The following is an 18,908-nucleotide window of genomic DNA, read 5'->3' on the forward strand; positions in this document are numbered from 1 at the left end:
CAAAGTGTTGGGATTACAGGTGTGAGACACCATGCCTGGCCTATAATATATATTTTTAATTATTATCCAAGGGTACTGACATAAATTTCCAATTTATTCCTGCCAAAAAATTAGTGATGATAACTGCCAATCAGTACAGCTAAAGAAAATGTTTTCATTCTGGTGTATTTGGGATTCTTCTTTCTTTATATTATCCCAGCCTTCCTCACTCACTTCTGTGTATTTTGTATTTTGTTCCACACCATTCTGCTCAAGGATATTATTTTCACATTTCCAGATTATTTCTGTTTTTCACTGGTAGTCTTTGGTCTTATGACTGCGAATACTTTCTTTGACTATTTTGCTTTTCCATGAAGGGCTTTCCAAAAAGCTATTAGCCCCCTTTACTTGGTAACCTCCCAGGAGACAGCTTAGTCCTGTCTGCTAAGGGATGCTGTTCTCAGCAAGTCAGTTTTCTGCTCTCCTCACTGCAAGGGAGGCCAGAGGAGAAGGGCCTGTTTCTGTTCCACCCAGGACTGTTGATTTGAGGTTCTGCCTCCAGAGAGCAGGAGGCTAATCAAACCAAGACACAACATTAAGGAAAAGAAAAGAACAAGCAGAATCTGGGGCCACTCCTTGCTTGCCACTGTTTCCTCCCTCCTCCTTACTAATTACAGGCTTCACCCTAGTCCCTTTTCAAATTCATTCAAGTGAATATGCGATGTACCAAAGTTTGCATATGAATGCATCAAGGAAAATAAGGGTGCCACCCAGCCCCACCCATGCTTAGACAGGACATGAACCAACATTTGGCTTCCTAAAGTCAGAAATGACAGAAAACTGAAAGTTCATGTTAAAAGAGGGAAAAAAGAAACATGGAGATCACATGCTCAGATTATACGTAGGGAGAAAAGCTTTTTTTTTCCCAAAAAATATTTATTGAACACTGTTATGGGATAAATTGTATCCCCCTCACAATTTGTACGTTGAAGTCCTAACTCCTAGGATCTCCGAGTGTGACTTAATTTGGAAATAGGGTTCAGCCTGCCCTGGAGATTTTGGACTTACCAGCCTCCACAATCATGTGAGCAAATTATAAATCTCTCAGGGTGTGGGGCAATATATAATATATATAAACAAGCAAACTATATACATATATACAAACTATATACATATATATGTATATAGTTTGCTTGTTTTTTTATCTGAAGAAACCTGACTATGCAAACCTTCAGCATGTTAAACATTATAGGAACCATATCTGAAGATATTTTCTTTGACTTCAAGGGAAACATTTCAGAACATAAGATATTCACATATGAAAAGTCCAATAACAAAATACTAAAGAAATGCTACTGAATAACATATGACTGAATCCCTAAAATGTGCTACTGATGATAAATATGACTCATTTTAGAGGACTATAAGCTGGGTTACAGTTGTCAGAAAAAGTTTAATTGCATGTAAATCAGCAAGTAACTGAGAAGTTTCAGGGAACCTCTTTCATCCAGGTGTTTCTTATGCTTTTATCCTTCTTACTCTTCTAACTTTAAATCTTTCAAAGAAACAAAAATCTCTCTTTCTTCTTTGAAGGACAGGGTCCTTCTCCCTTAGTCCTAGCCATAACATTTCCTCTAAGACACTGCCTTGTCTATACTAAGCCGTTTATCTGATTTTTCTGAATTAGATGGTACTATTTTGGGGGGTGGGAGAGAGGAGGAGAAGTAGTAGAACAGATGGAAGTGCTTCCTGTAAAGTATAAACTGTTTCAGAAAAAGAAATCTATGAAAGGGTTGATGGGTGAAAGGAACAAAAGATTTCCTTAAAATTCAGCAGTATTTGGCACATAGTAAGCATTCAATACATTTTTGTTGACTGCCTTAAAAGAATAAGTAAGAAATAAATTTTTCAAAGCTAGATATTTAGATAAAACTATATAATGTCACCAACCACTATCTTATTACTGTGGTAATAAGACGTTAGATTTACTAGACAAATACTTTGTTTTATTTTATTTTTCTTTATTATTATTATTTTTCTTGAGAAGAAGTCTTGCTCTGTCGCCCAGGCTGGAGTGCAATGGCATGATCTCAGCTCACTGCAACCTCCGCCTCCCAGGTTCAAGCAATTCTCATGCCTCAGCTTACCAAGTACCTGGGATTACAATGGCACAATGTCAGCTCACTGCAACCTCTGCCTCCTGGGTTCGAGAGATTCTCCTGCCTCAGCCTCCTGAGTAGCTGAGATTACAGGTGCATGCCACCACTCCTGGCTAATTTTGTATTTTTAGTAGAGACAGGGTTTCTCCATGTTGGTCAGGCTGGTCTCCAACACCCGACCTCAGGTGATCTGCCTGCCTTGGCCTCCCAAAGTGCTGGGATTACAGGGTGAGCCACTGATCACGAGGTAAGGAGTTTGAGCAGCCTGGCCAAGGTGGTGAAACCCCGTCTTTACTAAAAAATACAAAAATTAGCTGGGCATAGTGCGGGCGCCTGTAATCCCAGCTACTCAGGAGGCTGAGGCAGGAGAATCACTTGAACCTGGGAGGCAGAACTTGCAGTGAGCCGAGATGGTGCCACTGCACTCTAGTCTGGGTGACAGAGCAAGACTCCAACTCAAAAAAAAAAAAAAAAAAAAAAAGATAGGAATCAAGTGACTTGAATTATGAGAAGCAGGAACTGATATTAAGTTTAGCTTGAAATACTCCAAAAACGTGATTTCAAAGGGCAAACATGTTGAACAGAAGAATTTCAGGAGTTTAGATGTGTACTTGGAAAATAGTATTCCTACTAGGATTCATTGAAAACTTGCTATATAATACCATAATTTTAAAAATATATATATTAAGATTTTTAATGTTGATAAAGGTGTAATAAAATGTGTACCTAATAAACTGATGGTACAGTTCTGTTGCAATCTTTTCATATTAATTTTTTAAATTGTGGTAAAATATACATAACATAAAATGTATCAGCTAAACCATTTTTAAGTATACAGTTCAGTAGCATTAAGTATTTTCACATTGTTGTACAACCATAACCACCATCCGACTCTAGAACCTTTTAAAATATTTTTTGAACACATGAGGTCTCACTCTGTTGCCCAGACTGGAATACACAGTGGCACAATCATAGCTCACTGCAGCCTTGAATTCCTGGGCTCAAGTGATCCTCCCACTTGGATCATAGTGGCTTTTTCAGCAAAATGTTATTTTTCTTCTCTAGAAATCAGGATACATGGACACATGTTCTGCTATGCAGCTCTGTACTTTTTAAGCAAGACAAATAAATAACTTGTACTCTCCTGAAAATACCAAAAATACCAATTTTATATAACGTAGGGTTCTTTTGAAGGCTACTTGAAAATTATATGAAACCATAGGAAATAGCATCACTTGATACTGACATGATAATATATTATTGTTATAGGTCTGATGTAAGTCCTGTGCTCCTTTTTTAGGTTTTGCTATATTCTACCAACAGTCTCTTCTGAATTTATTTTTTTGTTTTATTATTTAGATTTATTTCATAATCATAAACTTAACTCTGCAATCTGTTGGGAACAGGCCCCAAAATCTGGCCATAAACTGGCCCCAAAACTGGCCATAAACAAAATCTCTGCAGCACTGTGATATGCTCATGATGGCCTTGATGCCCATGCTGGAAGGTTGTGGATTTACCAGAATGAGGGCAAGGAACACCTGGCCCACCCAGGGTGGAAAACTGCTTAAGGTGTTCTTAAACCACGAACAATAGCATGAGCAATCTGTGCCTTAAGGACATGCTCCTGCTACAGATAACTAGCCAGACTCATCCCTTTATTTTGGCCCATACCTTTATTTCCCGTAAGGAATACTTTTACTAAATCTTACGACTGGCTTGCTGTCAATAAATATGTGGGTAAATCTCTGTTCAAGGCTCTCAGCTCTGAAGGCTGTGAGACCCCTGATTTCCCAGTCCACACTCTATATTTCTGTGTGTGTGTCTTTAATTCCTCTAGCGCTGCTGGGTTAGGGTCTCCATGACCCAGCTGGTCTTGGCAGCAATCCCGCTAGGCACAGAAGGGAATAAGGAACACATGGAACCCAAAGGGAACTGCAGTGAGAGCATAAAGATTCTAGGATACTGCAAGCAAATGTGGTGGAGGGTGCTCTCCAGAGCTGCGGAGGAATGCTCCAGTGGTTAAGATTAAAAAAAAGTCAAACTTTAATTAGAGTTGTCCACAGTCAATGGTGATCTTGCTGGTCTTGCCATTCCTGGACCCAAAGTGCTCCATGGTCTCCACAATATTTTTGCCTTCTTTCACCTTGTCAAAGACCACATGCTTGCCATCCAACCACTCAGTCTTGGCAGTGCAGATGCAAAACTGGGAGCTGTTTGTGTTGGGTCCAGAATTTGCCATGGATAGCCAGGACCTATATGCTTCAGGATGAAGTACTTGTCATCAAATTTCTCCCCATAGATGGACTTGCCACCAGTGCCATTATGGCGTGTGAAATCACCACCCTGACACATAAACCCTGGAATAATTCTGTGAAAGTAGGAACCCTTACAACCAAATCCTTTCTCTCCAGGGCTCTGAGCACAAAAGTTTTCTGCTGTCTTTAGAAACCTGTCTGCAAACAGCTCGAAGGAGACATGGTCCAAGAGCTTGCCAAGTAGCTGGGACTACAGGCATGTGCCACAACCTCTGGTTAAATTTTTTTTTTTTTTTTTTTTTTTTTTTTTGGTATTTTTAGTAGAGACGGGGTTTCATGTTGACCAGGAGGTCTTGAACTCCTGACCTCAATTGATCTGCCTGCCTCGGCCTCCCAAAGTGCTGGGATTACAGGTGTAAGGCACCATGCCCAGCCAGCCCCTGAATTTCTGTAATACTTTCTTTACCACTCACGTTGACACCTAATTTTATACTACCTTGCAAATTTGTTTTTTAATTGTTCATAAGTATTTTTCCTTCTCTCCATAACCCAACAGGCTAATAAAGACAGAGATTGTAGGGCCAGGCGCAGTGGCTCACACCTGTAATCCCAGCACTTTGGGAGGCCAAGGAGAGTGGATCACCTGAGGTCAGGAGTTCAAGACCAGCCTGGCCAACATGGTGAAACCCCATCTCTTCTAAAAACACAAAAATTAGCTGGGCGTGGTGGCAGGCACCTATAATCCCAGCTACCTAGGAGGCTGAGGCAGGAGAATCACTTGAACCCATGAGGCGGAGGTTGCAGTGAGCCAAGATTGCGGCATTGCTCTCCAGCCTCCAGCCTAGGCAACAAGAGCAAAACTCTGTCTCAGACAAAAAAAAAAAAAAAAAAGAGATTGTCACTTATAGTTTTTTTATGGTCCTTCAGTACAAAGGAGGGAAATTCTAGGAGAACCATTTGTTTAATACTGGTTATGTTCCACACACTACTAGGATTATTTAACTCTCTTAAAGAAAAACCTATCATTGATTATCTTTTGCAGATATAAACATTGGTGTACAGAGAGGTTAATTTGCCCACTATTACAGAACTAGGATGTGGCAAAGCTGATTTTAGAACCAATTCTAATTGAAGTTTGCTTACTATCAAATGTCAAATGATTAGGCTAGGATTATTAAAGACTATTGTGCAAATAATAGACTTGATTGGTCTTACTTATTGCTTGACTTCATGGCAAACTCCCTTAACTGGGAAATCTGCATAGATCTGCTCTGGGAATAATATGTTTATGTTGTCAAGAGTTAGGCCTGTTCAACCCAGAGTAGGAGCATTATATTTCATGCTCTCTGGCAGAGATGCTTTACATAAAGTGATCTAGAATTCCACTGCTTACACATACACTGAATATATAAATATTTATGACCTGTGCCCAGTAAATACGTATTGTTTTCGACTGGCTGATCTTGGTGTGTATTTTCACTTAAATGGGTTTTCCTGTAGAATTAGGTATAAAGTGGGGAATATAATGAAGTGAAAATTGCTTTGGAAATATTGAATTGGCAGACTTTATGCTTTCGTTATGATCTCATATTCTAATTATACCAAAAATGGATTTTGATTACAATCCCCAAGTGTGTGTTCAAATATTCAATGGATTTTTATTGAACTGGTACAAATGACTTTTCTTTTTGATACATTATAGTCCCTAGATGTTAATTAGATTTGGCAATTCTTTAATCCTACTACACCCCTACGATGATGCAACTATCCTTCACTAGATCTAGTGTCACTCAGGTCAATCCATGACTTCTACTGCCTTGTGAAAGCAAGGCATTATTATTTATTTATTTATGTATTTATTATACTTTAAGTTCTAGGGTACATGTGCGCAAAGAGCAGATTTGTTACATAGGTACACATGTGCCAGGCTGGTGTGCTGCACCCATCAACTTGTCATTTACATTAGGCATTTCTCCTAATGCTATCGCTCCCCAAGCCAACCACTCCCCAACAGGCCACAGTGTATAATGTTCCCCGCCCTGTGTCCATGTGTTCTCATTGTTCAGTTCCCACGTATGAGTGAGAACATGTGGTGTTTGGTTTTCTGTCCTTGTGATAGTTTGATGAGAATGATGGTTTCCAGCTTTCTCCATGTCCTTGCAAAGGACATGAACTTATCCTTTTTCATGGCTGTGTAGTATTCCATGATGTATATGTGCCACACTTTCTTTATATTATTATTATACTTTAAGTTCTAGGGTACATGTGCACAATGTGCAGGTTTGTTACATATGTATATGTGTGCCATGTTGGTGTGCTGCACCTGTTAACTCGTCATTTACATTAGGTATATCTCCTAATGCTATCCCTACCGCCTCCCCCAACCCCATGACAGGCCCCAGTGTGTGATGTTCCTCACCCTGTGTTCAAGTGTTCTCATTGTTCAATTCCCACCTGTGAGTTAGAACAGGTGGTGTTTGGTTTTCTGTCCTTACAATAGTTTGCTCAGAATGATGGTTTCTAGCTTCATCCATGTCCCTACAAAGGACGTGGACTCATCCTTTTTTATGGCTGCATAGTATTCCAAGGTGTATATGTGCCACATTTTCTTAATTTAGTCTATCATTGATGGACATTTGGGTTGGTTCCAAGTCTTTGCTATTGTGAATAGTGCAGCAATAAACATACATGTGCATGTGTCTTTATAGCAGCATGATTTATAATCCTTTAGGTATATGCCCAGTAATGGGATGGCTGGGTCAAATGGTATTTCTAGTTCTAGATCCTTGAGGAATCACCACACTGTCTTCCACAATAGCTGAACTAGTTTACAGTCCCACCAACAGTGTAAAAGCGTTCCTATTTCTCCACATCCTCTCCAGCATGTGTTGTTTCCTGACTTTTTAATGATCACCATTCTAACTGGTGTGAGATGGTATCTCATTGTGGTTTTTTTTTTTTTTTTTTTTTGAGACAGAGTCTCGCTCTGTCTCCCAGGCTGGAGTGCTGGAGTGCAGTGGCCGGATCTCAGCTCACTGCAAGCTCCACCTCCCGGGTCCACGCCATTCTCCTGCCTCAGCCTCCCGAGTAGCTGGGACTACAGGCGCCCGCCACCTCGCCCAGCTAGTTTTTTTTTTGTATTTTTTAGTAGAGACGGGGTTTCACCGTGTTAGCCAGGATGGTCTCTATCTCCTGACCTCGTGATCCACCCATCTCGGCCTCCCAAAGTGCTGGGATTACAGTCTTGAGCCACCGCACCCGGCCCTCATTGTGGTTTTGACTTGCATTTCTCTGATGGCCAGTGATGATGAGCATTTTTCCATGTGTCTGTTGGCTGCATAAATGTCTTCCTTTGAGAAGTGTCTGTTCATATCCTTTGCCCACTTTTTGATGGGGTTGTTTGATTTTTTTCTTTTAAATTTGTTTAAGTTCTTTGTAGATTCTGGATATTAGCCCTTTGTCAGATGGGTAGACTGTAAAAATTTTCTCCCATTCTGTAGGTTGCCTGTTCACTCAGATGGTAGTTTCTTTTGCTGTGCAGAAGCTCTTTACTTTAATTAGATCCCATGTGTCTATTTTGGCTTTTGTTGCCATTGCTTTTGGTGTTTTAGTCATGAAGTCCTTGCCCATGCCTATGTCCTGAATGGCATTGCCTAGGTTTTCTTCTAGGGATTTTATGGTTTTAGGTCTAACATTTAAGTCTTTAATCCATCTTGAATTATTTTTGTATAAGGTGTAAGGAAGGGATCCAGTTTCAGCTTTCTACATATGGCTAGCTAGTTTTCCCAGCATCATTTATTAAATAGGAAATCCTTTCCCCATTTCTTGTTTTTGTCAGGTATATCAAAGATCAGATGGTTGTATATGTGTGGTATTATTTCCGAGGGCTCTATTCTGTTCCTTTGGTCTATATCTCTGTTTTTGTACCACTACCATGCTGTTTTGGTTACTGTAGCCTTGTAGTATAGTTTGAAGTCAGGCAGCGTGATGCCTCCAGCTTTGTTCTTTTGGCTTAGGATTGTCTTGGCAATTTGGGCTCTTTTTTGGTTCCATATGAACTTTAAAATAGTTTTTTTCCAATTCTGTGAAGAAAGTCATTGGTAGTTTGATGGGAATGGCACTGAATCTATAAATTACCTTGGGCAGTATGGCCATTTTCACAATATTGATTCTTCCTATCCATAAACATGGAATGTTCTTCCATTTGTTTGTGTCCTCTTTTATTTTGTTGAGCAGTGGTTTATAGTTCTTGAAGAGGTCCTTCACTTCCCTTGTAAGTTGGATTCCTAGGTATTTTATTCTCTTTGAAGCAATTGTGAATGGGAGTCCACTCATGATTTGGCTCTCTGTTTGTCTGTTATTGGTGTATAGGAATGCTTGTGATTTTTGCACATTGATTTTGTATCTTGAGACTGCTGAAGTTGCTTGTCAGCTTAAGGAGATTTTGGGCTGAGATGATAGGGTTTTCTAAATATACAATCATGTCATCTGCAAACAGGGTACAATTTGACTTCCTCTTTTCCTAAGTGAATACCTTTTATTTTTTTCTCTTGCCTGACTGCCCTGGCCAGAACTTCCAATATTATGGTGCATAGGAGTGGTGAGAGAGGGCATCTGTGTCTTGTGCCGGTTTTCAAAGGGAATGGTTCCAGTTTTTGCCCATTCAGTATGATATTGGCTATGGGTTTGTCATAAATAGCTCTTATTATTTTGAGATATGTCCCATCAATACCTAGTTTATTGAGAGTTTTTAGCATGAATGGCTGCTGAATTTTGTCAAAGGCCTTTCCTGCATCTATTGAGATAATCGTGTGGTTTTTGTCTTTGATTCTGTTTATATGATGGATTATGTTTATTGATTTGCATATGTTGAACCAGCCTTGCATCCCAGGGATGAAGCCAGCTTGATAGTGGTGGATAAGCTTTTTGATGTGCTGCTGGATTCGGTTTGCCAGTATTTTATTGAGGAATTTTGCATCGATGTTCACCAGGGATATTGGTCTAAAATTATCTTTTTTTTTTGTCTCTGCCAGGCTTCGGTATCACGATGATGCTGGCCTCATAAAATGAATTAGGGAGGATTCCTTCTTTTTGTGTTGATTGGAGTAGTTTCAGAAGGAATGGTACCAGTTCCTCTTTGTACCTCTGGTAGAATTGGGCTGTGAATCCATCTGGTCCTGGACTTTTTTTGGTTGGTCTCTTTTAATTATTGCCTCAATTTCAGAACCTGTTATTGGTCTATTCAGAGATTCAACTTTTTCCTGGTTTAGTCTTAGGAGGGTGTGTGTGTCTAGGAATTTATCCATTTCTTCTAGATTTTCTAGTTTATTTGCATAGAGGTGTTTATAGTGTTCTCTGATAGTAGTTCGTATTTCTGTGGGATCAGTGGTGATATCCTCTTTATCATTTTTTATTGCATCTATTTGATTCTTCTCTCTTTTCTTCTTTATTAGTCTTGCTAGCAGTCTATCAATCTTGTTGATCTTTTCAAAAAACCAGCTCCTGGATTCATTGATTTTTTTTTTTTTTTTTGAGATGGAGTCTTGCTCTGTCACCCAGGCTGGAGTGCAGTGGCACCATCTCGGCTCACTGCAGGCTCCACTCCCATGTTCATGCCATTCTCCTGCTTCAGCCTCCCGAGTAGCTGGGACTACAGCTGCCCACCACCATGCCCAGATAATTTTTTGTATTTTTCGTAGAGATAGGGTTTCACCGTGTTATCCAGGATGGTCTCTATCACCTGACCTCATGATCCACCCGCCTGGGACTCCCAAAGTGCTGGGATTACAGGCGTGAGCCACTGCGCCTGGCTTCATTGATTTTTTGAAGGGTTTTTTATGTCTGTGTCTCCTTCAGTTCTGCTCTGATCTTAATTATTTTTTGCCTTCTGCTAGCTTTTGAATGTGTTTACTCTTGCTTCTCTAGTTCTTTTAATTGTGATGTTAGGGTGTCGATTTTAGATCTTTCATGCTTTCTCTTGTGGGCATTTAGTGCTATAAATTTCCCACTACACACTGCTTTAAATGTGTCCCAGAGATTCTGGTATGTTGTGTCTTTGTTCTCATTGGTTTCAAAGAACATCATTATTTCTGCCTTCACTTCGTTATGTACCCAGTAGTCATTCAGGAGCAGGTTGTCCCATTTTCATGTAGTTGAGCAGTTTTGACTGAGTTTCTTAATCCTGAGTTCTAGTTTGATTGCACTGTGGTCTGAGAGACAGTTTGTTATAATTTCTGTTCTTTTACATTTGCTGAGGAGTGCTTTACTTCCAACTATGTGGTCAATTTTGGAGTAAGTGTAATGTAGTGCTGAGAAGAATGTATATTCTGTTGATCTGGGGTGGAGAGTTCTGTAGATGCCTATTAGGTCTGCTTGGTGCAGAGCTGAGTTCAATTCCTGGATATCCTTGTTAACTTTCTGTCTCGTTGATCTGTCTAATGTTGAAAGTGGGGTGTTAAAGTATCCCATTATTATTGTGTGTGAGTCTAAGTCTCTTTGTAGGTCTCTAAAGACTTGCTTTATGAATCTGGGTGCTCCTGTATTGGGTGTATATATATTTAGGATAGTTAGCTCTTCTTATTGAATTGATCCCTTATCATTATGTAATGGCCTTCTTTGTCTCTTTTGATCTTTGTTGGTTTAAAATCTGTTTTATCAGAGACTAGGATTGCAGCCCCTGCCTTTTTTTGTTTTCCATTTGCTTGGTAGATCTTCCTCCATCCCTTTATTTTGAGCCTATGTGTGTCTCTGCACGTGAGATGGGTCTCCTGAATACAGCACACTGATGGGTCTTGACTCTTTATCCAATTTGCCAGTCTGTGTCTTTTAATTGGAGCATTTAGCCCATTTACATTTAAGGTTAATATTGTTATGTGTGAATTTGATCCTGCCATTCTGATGTTAGCTGGTTATTTTGCTCATTAGTTGATGCAATTTATTCCTAGCATTGATGGTCTTTACAATTTGGCATGTTTTTGAAGTGGCTGGTACCTGTTGTTCCTTTCCATGTTTAGTGCTTCCTTCAGGAGCTCTGTAAGACAGGCCTGGTGATGACAAAATCTCTAAGCATTTGTTTGTCTGTAAATAATTTTATTTCTCCTTCACTTATGAAGCTTAGTTTGGCTGGATATGAAATTCTGGGTTGAAAATTCTTTTCTTTAAGAATGTTGAATATTGGCTCTCACACTCTTCTGGCTTGTAGAGTTTCTGCCAGTAGATCCGCTGTTAGTCTGATGGGCTTCCCTTTGTGGGTAACTCGACCTTTCTCTCTGGCTGCCCTTACCATTTTTTCCTTCATTAAAACTCTGGTGAATCTGACAGTTATATGTCTTGGAGTTGCTCTTCTTGAGGAGTATCTTTGTGGTGTTCTCTGTATTTCCTGAATTTGAATGTTGGCCTGCCTTACTAGGTTGGGGAAGTTCTCTTGGATAATATCCTGAAGAGTGCTTTCCAGCTTGGTTCCATTCTCCTTGTCACTTTGAGGTATACCAATCAGACGTAGATTTGGTCTTTTCACATAGTCCCATATTTCTTGGAGGCTTTGTTCGTTTCTTTTTACTTTTTTTTTCTCTAAACTTTTCTTCTCGCTTCATTTCATTCATTTGATCTTCAATCACTGATACCCTTTCTTCCGCTTGATCAAATCGGCTACTGAAGCTTGTGTGTGTTTCACGTAGTTCTCGTGCCATGGTTTTCAGCTCCATCAGGTCATTTAAGGACTTCTCTACGCTATTTATTCTAGTTAGCCACTTGTCTAATCTTTTTTCAAGGTTTTTAGCTTCTTTGTGATGGGCTTGAACATCCTCCTTTAGCTAGGAGAAGTTTCTTATTACCGATCATCTGAAGCCTTCTTCTCTCAACTCGTCAAAGTCATTCTCCATCCAGCTTTGTTCCTTTGCTGGCAAGGAGCAGAAATCCTTTGGAGGACAAGAGGTGCTCTGATTTTTAGAATTTTCAGCTTTTCTGCTCTGGTTTCTCCCCATCTTTGTGGTTTTATCTACCTTTGGTCTTTGATGATGGTGACGTACAGATGGGGTTTTGGTGTAGATGTCCTTTCTGTTTGTCAGTTCTCCTTCTAATAGGACCCTCAGCTGCAGGTCTTTTGGAGTTTGCTGGAAGTCCACTCCAGACCCTATTTGCCTGGGTATCACCTGCGGAGGCTGCAGAACAGCAAATATTGCAGAACGGCAGATGTTCCTGCCTGATCCTTCCTCTGGAAGCTTCGTCTCAGAGGGGTACCTGGCTGTATGAGGTATCAGTCGGCGCCTACTAGGAGGTGTCTCCCAGTTAGGCTATTCAGGTGTCAGGGACCCACTTGAGGAGGCAGTCTGTCCATCCTCAGATCTCAAATTCCATGCTGGGAGAACCACTGCTCTCTTCAAAGCTCAGTTGGAAATGCAGTAATCACCTGTCTTCTGTCTTGCTCACTCTGGGAGCTGCAACCTGCAGCTGTTCCTATTCGGCCATCTTGGAATCTCCATGCCACATTTTCTTAATCCAGTCTATCACTGATGGAAAAGCAAGGCATTATTTTATGGGTTTTTTGTCTGTTTGTTTGTTTGTTTTGAGATGGAGTCTTGCTCTGTTGCCCAGGATGTCGTGCAGTGGCATGATCTTGGCTCATGGCAACCTCTGCCTCCTGGGTTCAAATGATTCTCCTGCTTCAGCCTCCTGAGTAGCTGGGAGTACAAGTTCATGCTACCATGCCCGGCTATTTTTGTATTTTTAGTAGATACGGGGGTTTCTCCATGTTGGCCAGGCTAGTCTTGAACTCCTGACCTTGGATGATCCACCTGCCTCAGCTTCCCAAAGTGCTGGGATTACAGGTGTGAGTCACTGCGCCCAGCCTAAGGCATCATTTTATGAACTTAAGTTTTTCCTTCACTTTTTGGTAATTAACCACAAGACTAAATGTTGGGGTTCACTTTGGGTATAACATCCTGAGCCTCTCCATAACTTTCCAGGCACTTTTTATTTTTTACCATTGGGATACAGATTTTCCCCACAATGGATTACCTGTCCTCCAGCAATGCTCATTGTGTTCAAATAATTTTCAGTTGGTTATTCCAAGTAAATATGTCAAATAGTTTATGTTCTTGTTCCCAGTCTGTCTCTCTCCTTCTCTTTCTCTCTCTCTCTCTTTTTTTTTCTTTTTTTTTGAGATTGTATCTTGCTGTGTTGCAAAGGCAACACAGTGACTCAAGTGATCCTCCCACCTCAGCCTCCCAAATAGCTGGGCCTACAGAAACATGCCACTGTGCCTGTCTCCCATTCTCTTTTCTTGTATTAGAATTTTGTGGCTGCATGTAACAAATGCAAGCAAAGGAGAAAAATCGGCTAGTCATAGTGGCTCACATCTGTAATCCCAATACTTTGGGAGACTGAGGTGGGAGGATTGCTTGAGGCCAGGAGTTTGAGATCAGTCTGGGCAACATAGGAAGACCCTACCTCTATAAAAATAACATTTTCAAAATTAACCATGTATGGTGGTGCATGCCTGTAGTCCCAGCTACTCAGGAAGGTGAAGCAGGAGAATCTCTTGAGCCCAGGAGGTCGGGGCTGCAGTGAGCTGTGATCACATCATTGCACTCTAGCCTGGATGACAGAGTGAGACCCTGTCTCAAAAAATGGTGGCGGGGGATGGGGGAGTGAGAATTTATTGGAAGAATACTGAGTTATTTCATTTAATTAAACCAAGGAAATAAATTATGGTAGAAACAAATAATAAAATTTTATGTTGCTGTTTAAAACACTGAGATAGTAGTATACCTGCTTGTATGGCAAGATAGTCAGGATGTAATGTTAAGTTACGGAACACTGCTTATATCATGATCCCATTGGGTTAAGAAATGCTTATAAATGGATATACAAATTTTGGAAGTATATGCAAGTAAATGTTAACAGTTTACTTGCATATAACAGTTTACTTGCAGTTAACAGATTTCTCTAGGGAGTAAGGTTACCAGAACGGGAGGGGTGTCAGTGGATTTTACCTTCATTTATTCTCTCCTTGAGAACTATTTGTACACTGTGAGCTTTGGCAGCCATAGAGGTAAACCACCCAAACCTCCCTTAAGAAAACCTGCTGTAAAATGGTGCAGCTGCTATGGAAAACAGCATGCAAGTTTCTCCAAAAATGCAACTACCATATGATTCAGCTATACTACTTCTGGGTATTTATCAAAAAAAAAAAAAACTTGAAATCAGGATCTTGGATATCTGCACTTCCATGTTCATTTGCAGCACTGTTCTTAGCCAAGGACTGGAAACAACCTAAAGTCTATTGACCAATGAATGAATTTAAAAATATGTAGTATATACACACAGTGGAATATTATTCAGCTTTAAAAAAGGAAATCCTGCAATATGCAACAACATGATAAAATTGAGGACATTATGCTAAGAGAATAAGCCAGTCCCAGAAGGATAAATACTCCATGACTCCACTTATATGAGGTATCTAAAATAGTCAAACTTATAGAAACAGAGAGTAGAATGGTGGTTGCAGGAAATGGGAGGTTGCTAATCAATGGATATAACATTTCAATTATGCAAGATGAATTCTAGAGCTCTGCTGTACAATATCGTGCCTGTAGATGACAATACTGCATTAGGCACTTAAAACTCAGTTGAGTAGAACTCATGTTAAGTGTTCTTGCCACAATAAAACAATGTTAATGCATACATAATGAAAATTATTTTTTAAGTTATGTCAAAGAGAGAGAAAGAGGGAAGGATGGAAGAAAGACAGGAAGGCAGGTAGGCCTCTATGAGAAATATAGTTCCCTGGCCAGCCTCCAGCTGCTGTTTTTTTTTGTGGGGCTAGTGGGGATGGAGTCTCGCTGTGTTGCCCAGGTTGGAGTGCAGTGGTACAATCTCAGCTCACTGCAACCTCCGCCTGCCAGGTTCAAGCAATTCTCCTGCTTCAGCCTCCTAAGTAGCTGGGGTTACAAGCATGAACCACCATGTCCAGCTAAGTTTTTTCTTTTTTTCTTTTTTTGAGACAGAGTCTTGCTCTGCAGCCCAAGCTAGAGTGCAGTGGCACAATCTTGGCTCACTATAACCTGCATCTCCCAGGTTCAAGTGATTCTCCTGCCTCAGCCTCCTGAGTAGCTGGGACTACAGGGGCAAGCCACCACGCCCAGCTAATTTTTGTATTTTTAGTAGAGACGGGGTTTCACTGTGTTGACCAGGCTGGTCTTGAACTCCTGACCTCAGGTGATCGGCCTGCATTGGCCTCCCAAAGTGCTGGGATTACAGGCATGAGCCACTGCACCCGGCCATGCATGGTTAATTTTTTGTATTTTTAGTAGAGACAGGGTTTCACCATGTTGGCCAGTCTGGTTTCGAACTCCTGACCTCAAGTGATCTGCCTGCCTTGGGCTCTCAAAGTGCTAGGATTACAAGTGTGAGCCACCATGCCCAGCCAGTTGCTGTTTTTGGATCCACCTCAGTTCTCACACTGAGGCCGCTTTCTGATTTACTCTCACTCAATGGCTGCACACAGTAGGAGTACTAAGTCTGAGGTACATAATACACAGCCACTGATTTAGTAAATGCATTTTTTTCCCCTACCTCTACCAGGAAAAAGACTAGAAATAGTTCACATCCATGTGGGACAGACAATATTTACTTAGTTTTGTCCCAAGAATAGTATTTGCTCCTTTGATGATAAAATGTGAATCATAGGCTATTATAGTTTGGATATTTGTCCCCACCCAAATCTCATGTTGAATTGTAATCCCCAGTGCTGAACGTGGGGCCTGGCCAGTTGGATCATGGGGGCGAATCTCTCATAGCTTGGTACTGTCTTTTGAGTTCTCTCGAGATCTAGTGATTTAAAAGTGTGTGGCACCTGCCCCCGGACTTTGTTCCTGCTTTCACCATGTGATGTGCCTTCTTCCCCTTTGCCTTCTGCCATGATTGGAAGTTTCCTGAGGCCTCCCCAGAAGCAGATGCTGCTATGCTTCCTGTACAGCCTGTAGAAACGTGAGCCAATTAAACCTCTTTTCTTATAAATTACCCAGTCTCAGCCATTTCTATATAGCAATCTAAGAGAAAATTGGCACCGGGGTGAATTACTATAAAAATACCTGAAAATGTGGAAGTCATTTTGGAACTGGGTAACAGGCAGTGGCTGAAAGAGTTTACAAGGCTCAGAAAAAGACAGGAAGCTGAGGGAAGGTTTAAAACTTCTTAGAGACTGGTTCAATGACTGTGACCAAAATGCTGATAGTGATATGGACAGCAAGATCCAAGCTGCTGAGTCTCAAATGGAAATTAGGAAGAAAATTGGAGCTTATATTTAATAGGGAAGCAGAACATAAAAGTTTGGAAATTTTGTAGCCTGCCCATGTGGCAAAGAAAGAAAAAGCTTTCTCGAAAGAGGAATCCAAGCAGGCTGTGGAGCAACCACTTGCTAAAGATATTTACATAACTAAAAAGGAGCCAGTGCTAACAATCAAGACTGAAAAAAGGCCTTGAATACATTTCAAAGACCTATGCAGCAGCTCCTCCTATCACAGGCCCTGAGGCCTAGGAGGGAAGAATGATTTCATGTTTCTGTCCTGTGCAGGGCAGAGCTCCACTGCCCTGCATAGCCTTGGGACACTGCTCCCTACATCTTGGCAGCTCTAGCTCCAGCCAGGGTTCAAAGGCGCCCAAGTACAGCTTAAGCGACCACTTTGGATAATACAAGTTGTAAATGGCTTCCATGTGGTGTTAAGCCTGCCGGTACAAAGAGTGCAAGAGTGGTGAGTTCTTGGCAGCCTCTGCCTAGGTTTCAGAGGATGTATGGAAAAGCCTGGATGTTCAGGCAGAAACCTACTGCAGCAGTGGAGCCCACATGGAGAACCTCTACTAGGGTAGTGCAGAGGGGAAATGTGGGATTGGGGGCCCCACATGGAGTCCCTTCTGGGGCATTGCCTTGTGGATTTGTAAGAAGAGGGCCACCATCCTCCAGACCCAAGAATGGTAGATGCACCTGCAGCTTGCTCCCTGAGCCTGAAAAGGCCACAGGCACTCCACAACCTGTGAGAGCACCTGAGGGGGTGAACCCTGCAAAAACACAGGGGCGGAGCTGCCCAAGGCCTTGGGAGTCCACCCCTTGCAGCAGTGTGCCCTGGATATGGAATATGGAGTCTAAGATTTAATGACTGCCCTGCTAGGTTTTGAACTTGCATGGGCTCCATAACCCTTCTTTTGGCCTGTTTCTCCCATTTGGAACAAAAATGTTTACCCAATACCCATACCCCCCTTGTATCTTCAAAGTAAATAACTTGTTTTGATTTTACAGGTTTATAGGTAGAAGGAACTCATTTGTACATAAAAATTTGGATTTGAAATTTGGAACTTTTGAGTGAATGCTGGAATGAGTTAAGACTTTGGGGGGACTGTTGGGAAAGCATAATTGTACTTTGTAATGTGAGGACATGAGATTTGGGAGGTGCTAGGGTGGAATGATCTAGTTTGCATATTTGTCTCTGCCCAAATCTCAGGCTGTAAAGGTGGGGCCTCATGGGAGGTGTTTGGACCATAGGGGTGGATCCTGCATAGCTTGCTGCTGTCTTCATGGCAGTGAGTTCTCTCGAGATCTGGTAATGTGTGTGGCATCTCCCCCCATATGCTCCTGCTTTCACCATGTGATACACCTGCTCCTCCTTTGGCTTCTGCCATGAAATGGAAGCTTCCTGAGGCCTCCCCAGAAGCAGATGGCTGCTGTGCTTCCTGTAGGAATAGGAGCCAATTAAATCTCTTCTCTTGTAAATTACCCAGTCTCAGGTATTTCTTTATAGCAATGCAAGAATGGCCTAATACGTGGGCCATCTGGACATTCCATAGAACATTACATCAATGACATCATGCTAAATAAGCAAAATGAATGTAAGGTAGCTAGAACACTGGAAGCCTTGCTATGTGTTCCAGTTGAGAGAGAAACCCTACATAGATCTGGGGATCTGCCATTCCTTTCTTTTCTTTTTTTTTTTTTTTTTTAATGGAGTTTCGCTCGTTGCCCAGGTTGGAGTGCAATGGCACGATCTCGGCTCACTGCAACCTCTGCCTCCCGGGTTCAAGCAATTCTCCTGCCTCAGCCTCCCAAGTAGCTGGGATTACAGGCGTGCACTACCACACCTGGCTAATTTTTGTATTTTTAGTAGAGACGGGGTTTCACCATCTTGGCCAAGCTGGTCTCAAACTCCCGACCTCATGATCCACCCGCCTCGGCCTCCCAAATGCTGGGATTACAGGCGTGACCCACTGCGCCCAGCCAGGATCTGCCATTCCTTTAAGGGTTCTAGGAGACCAGGGGTCATGGGCATGCTGGAATACTCTACAGAGTAAAAAGACACATTACTACGTTTTGCATCACTTGCTACAAGGAAGCAAGCACTGTAACTCTGGGGTTCTCTAGATTCAGAAAGCAAGACATTCCACCTAGAAAGACTACTCCAACCCATATAGTAAATGACATGAAAAAAATAGTAGGCTTGAGTAGGGCCTTAGAGCAAGAAAG

This window comes from Macaca fascicularis, chromosome 11 (assembly GCF_037993035.2).
Source record: "Macaca fascicularis isolate 582-1 chromosome 11, T2T-MFA8v1.1".
Taxonomy (NCBI): domain Eukaryota; kingdom Metazoa; phylum Chordata; class Mammalia; order Primates; family Cercopithecidae; genus Macaca; species Macaca fascicularis.